Source organism: Lucilia sericata, unplaced genomic scaffold (assembly GCF_015586225.1).
Source record: "Lucilia sericata isolate MDLA Ls3-8-SP2 unplaced genomic scaffold, ASM1558622v1 Contig000052F_arrow, whole genome shotgun sequence".
NCBI lineage: Eukaryota > Metazoa > Arthropoda > Insecta > Diptera > Calliphoridae > Lucilia > Lucilia sericata.
In genome coordinates, this window is record NW_023994088.1 from 454904 (window position 1) to 460177 (window position 5274).

Below are 5274 nucleotides of genomic sequence, written 5' to 3' on the forward strand. Positions count from 1 at the left end.
AAATTACCGAAACGGGTTTTTCTGTTTTTCGAAATTCGCTGTTTTGTATTTTATTTAAATACTAGCTATACCCAGTGTGCTTTGCTACCCAAAAACCAATATCTATATATATAAAAATGAATGTGTGTTTGTTTGTATGTTTATATGTTGGTATGTTTATATGTTTGCATGTTTATATGTTTGAACGTTATAGACTTCTAAACGACGTATTCCTGTATGTCTGGAACAGGCAATGGGCTACTTTTTATTTTGAAGTGGGCGGGGAGCCACGCCCATATTAAGAAAATATTAAATCCGTATATTTGAGATAATATAACAGTTACAGTCCTCAAATTTTTTCGGAGCCTCTTTAGTGTCAATATGATAATTTAGGACAAAAAGAAGGCGGACTAGCATTAGGGGGCGTGGCACCTCCCATATAAATTAAATACAAAAATTCGTTTATCTTGGAAACTATTACAATTAGAATCTTAAAATTTAGCACGAATAACTTTTACATCCATTTAAACATTTTGGGTAATAAATGAGGGGAGCGGCACCTCCCATATTAATTAAATACAAAAATTCGTTTAAATATTCATCTGAGCATTTTGGAGGAAAAAGCGGACTTTCATCTGGGGGGGCTTGAAGCCCCCATATGGGTGGCTTGGAACCACATATATGAATTAATTACAAAATTTCGTGTATCTTGGAAACTCTTATATTCTTCAAATTTTTCATAGATAGATATATAGAAATTGGCGATAGATAGAAACAGGCGAACTTGCTATAATTTGCTTGACATCTCTCATATGCAACATATTGTAAATCTGGAAAACTATTGTAGTTGGAATCTTCAAAATCGTTAAGTGGGATTTTTTTTATTTATAAATATTGCTTTTAGGGTAGCAAAGCACACTGGGTATAGCTAGTGTATAAATAAAAAAACCACTTAACGATTTTGAAGATTCTAACTACAATAGTTTTCCAGATGAATATTTAAGATCTTCGTGCAAAATTTGAAGAATTTAGTTCCATTAGTTTCCCAGATAAACGAATTTTTGTATTTAATTAATATGGGAGGTGCCGCTCCCCTCATTTATTACCCAAAATGTTTAAATAGATGTTAAAGTTATTCGTGCTAAATTTTAAGATTCTAACTGTAATAGTTTCCAAGATAAACGAATTTTTGTATTTAATTTATATGGGAGGTGCCACGCCCCCTAATGCTAGTCCGGCTTCTTTTTGTCCTAAATAATCATATTGACACTAAAGTGGCTCCGACAAAATTTGAGGACTGTAACTGTTATATTATCTCAAATATACGGATTTAATGTTTTCTTAATATGGGCGTAGCCCATTGCCTGTTCCAGACATGCAGGAATACGCTGTGAAAATTTTAAGAAATTCGGTTCAGCCGTTTAGTAGTCTATAACGTTCAAACATACAAACATACAAACAAACACAAATTAATTTTTATATATATAGATAGATTTTAAACCTTTTTTTCTCCCCTGAATTATGCTAGCTATACCTATCAAGCGTACATACTATGCATTTTTTTCAGTTTAACTAAAATATTTACACAATTTATCCTAAACATGTACTTGTTTGTTACGCTTGCTTTGTTAATAACGGTTTGTATGTTGCTTACATTATTTTGCAATGTTTTGGAAGATTGAATTTTGACATACGGAAAATCCGTTTCGGTAATTGAGGATTGTTATGTACTAATTTCTACGAATTATATTAAATTCTTCTGTGTTAAAATGTAAAAAATCTGAACATTTTTAAGAAAATTTGAAAATTTTGATTACTTTTGCTGTTACAAAAATGCCATTAAAAGCGTCTCTCAAAGACCTTTCATATGATACCAAAATTGCATGTCATTCCTTTGAAAGTAAATAAAAAAAATCATAAAAACCTGAAAAAGGGCCTTTTTATCCTTAATTTTAGTCGGGAACATTAACACCTAATTTTCCCTCCACACACGGGGCCAACCTAATATACATACAAACAGTGGTTTCCCAGTTTAACGAAAGATATAATGTAAGGCACATTCATAAAAACAAAAAATTCGTTAAACCGAATAACGACTTTTCTATTAAAAAAATTTTTTTGGAAAGAGTAATGACATAGCTAACTGAACTCCTCTGGACAATTTTTGCTAGAACCAATAGGTGAAAAGTTACACTCATTAGAATAAAACCCTGTATGATCAAAATATCCAACCTTGAACCCCTCTAAGTCCGGCAGTTCTTGACCCATAGATCTGAAAATTCGGAATACATCGATTTTAAAAGTTGGGTCACTTGACACGAAATTGCCCATATGTATTAAATCATAGAAATCCTATATATACCAAATGCGATGAAGTTTTGTATAAATATCACTTTTTTTAAATGAGCAAAATTTTGATGAGCAATATTTTCCGTAAGAAATTTGCAAGTTTTTTTTACACTATCCAATAGAGAGGAGTGTTCTTTACAACAATGTTACAAAATTTTCAATAAATCGCGATAATATTGCAAATTTAAAATAATAGTATAACTGAAAGTATCGAATAAAAGCATTTTAGAAATTGCTTTCGGTGTTGGAAGTTTATTAACCAAATTGACTTAAAAAATTGGTTTCTTTCTTTATAAAAATATACATATTCTACACAATTTTAAATATTTAATATTGTACAGTCCGAATCAGATACAAGTTATTTAAATAAATTTTAAAAAAATATTTGCAGTTAGTTATTATATGGCAGTATATCTTTTTATATACAAAAAGCAAAACAGAATTTTTTAGCACTAAATATCGCAATCTCTTCCAGATACTGGTGTCATCCCAAAATACAGGTTAATTTATCAAATTTTTAACACAACTGGAAAACAAGAACATGATTAATTTCTGACAAATTAGAAACAGAAACAACAACAAAAATATGCGACACACCCCGACATTTAACAGAAAAAGCAACAATTGAAATGCGAAATCTTTTACAAAAATGTTGTTTTCACTGGTTGGCAAACAGGATGTCTTGGTTGGGATTGGATAATGGCTTAAAGCCGTAATTCATTGGAAAGGTGTCTCTTATGTTTAGCTTGGTGTTGCTTTAGTGCGTTTGCGTCACTTCGGTGCACTGATAAACGAGTTCAGTTTTGAAAAATGACACGATACGACACCAAAAATGGAAAAAGAAGTGAAATACATACCAAGTTGACGATGATACACTTGCTTAAACCTGATTTAAGCGAGACCAAGTTTGGCTCGTGATCTTTATTTTTGGTTCTGTTGTTTTTTTTTTTTTTTTTCTTCCACTCCAACTGGGTAAAAAGGCACACGAACAATGATCGATGGTTGGTTAGTTCCTGTGGGGTTTTTACGCAGTTAATAAACTGCTACGAGCGTTTGCAACATTTTTCATTCTTATCAAAACAACTCTCAAAAGGGTATCAGTTTAATTCAAATGTGTGACACTCATAATTTTTTAGAAGATATTTTTTGGCAAGATTTATTGTTTCATGGTCAGCAAATGTTTCTCTAAAATATGTACGATGTGTATAATATTTGTGTTTTGTCCATTATTTAAATTTAGTTTTTGAATTTGTTATTTGTTACACTCAAAAAAGCTTGATGTTGTTATGATGAGTTTTCAATCAAAATTTATTCTCATTTAGCTATTGAACATTATGTTCTAAATTTTTATCGAATTTTTTACCAAAAAAACGTCAAGTTTTGACTTACACCTTTAAGGTGAAAGTACACAACACGAGTTAAGGCGGCAACGAGTTTTACGCTTTTCAAACTTTTCGCGCTTTACAATCTGCAAGTTACATACCACGTCATTTTGATCTTTCTTTTAATGTTTTTTAAGTCTATTACTGTTTTCATAATAAAAATTTTAAGTTTTTGTTTATTTTTTTAATATTTTTCTTTCATTGTTGGTGAAATTTATTTAATTTTAGTTTGTTCTACACAAAACAAAATACAACGCTGATCAGCCGCCCACACATTAAAATTTGAAATTTGCTGAACTTTTCGCGTCTGCCGCGAGTGATTGACGCTGAAGCTCGCCGATTGTTTACCAGAGCTTCTTATGGCAAATGAGTAGTTTGAACTCTTTAAAATAAATTTTTGCACCGAATTTTTTCATGCGATGAAAATGGATCCATTACGAAGCTCGAAGAGTAAGATATCGTATCTGAAGTCCGGTCAACCAACCGATTCAACAACAAAGCCAAATATGCAAGGTAATGGGCGAAAAACGGAAAGAATATGCATCCAGCGTAATATTCCATCATGACAACGCTCGGCCACATGTGATTGAAAATTCGCCTTATAGTTGAGACCTTGTCATGTCCGACTACTATTTCGATCGATGAAAAATGCTCTATCTGGGATACCCTTCACTTCAGAAGCTGTGCTGTTGGCAAAAAATTAGGAAAGGTCATAGCTAAGAACTGCCAATATTTTGAATAAATTTATATAAATGTTGCCAAATAAAACCTGTATATTTAAAAAAAAAAAATAAAAAAAAATTAAGAAAAACAACATCTATACACCTATACTTTCAAGATTCATCGAGTGTATATTTTTATTGAGCAAAAAAAATCAATACTCAACTGATCGATTGATGTTGTTAGTATTAAGACATTAATTGAAATTCTTATCAGTGTTTAACAATAACTTTGGATCATCATGTTCAATCCACTTTCGATTTGACAGTTCGACGACAGACAAGTGACATTTTTGTAAATTATGACTTCATGATTACTCTTTTAAATACAAACTATTTTACCATCATCTTCAAAGAATATTCCAAACAAGAAAATAACAAAAAAACGAAAAAAATTAAGTACAAAGATTCGACTGTGTAAACAGTCGTTTAGTTTATTGGATTTTAGTTTTTTTTCGTTTTTGGTTTATTTGCTTAAGTCGTGAGTGAATGAATGAGTGAATGATTGTGTCGCATTGTGTTGTGATGTCAAATGAATTATAGACTGGAGTCCTTTAGTGTGTGTCTGGCTGTAAGTTTTTATTTATGTACTTCGATGTCAGTCTGTATGTTTGTGAATATGGTGGCATGATTCCCGGGTCGTATTGGTGCAATACCAGAAACACGACTGATTTTCTCTACCCAAATGTCCAAAAATAACATGAGTTAACAACATACGATTAGCCATGACGATGACGACGTTTTTGATGGTTGTTAGTGATGACGATTTTGCGCATGCTTAACACGAATTACGAATATGTTAAATCACTCGACTAATGCCGCCACATTACACGATACTCTGGCAA

At 31.7% G+C, this 5274-nt stretch overlaps 1 long non-coding RNA gene across 1 annotated transcript; it reads right to left on the reverse strand.

Annotated features, from left to right (window-relative positions):
- Positions 1–2579: 2579 nt before the first annotated feature.
- LOC119616015 lies at positions 2580–3607 on the reverse strand. The gene is made up of 3 exons (XR_005232500.1): positions 3186–3607; positions 2926–3112; positions 2580–2854 (listed from the first exon to the last, which is right to left on the reverse strand). It is a non-coding gene; the product is annotated as an uncharacterized LOC119616015 (long non-coding RNA).
- Positions 3608–5274: the final 1667 nt, after the last annotated feature.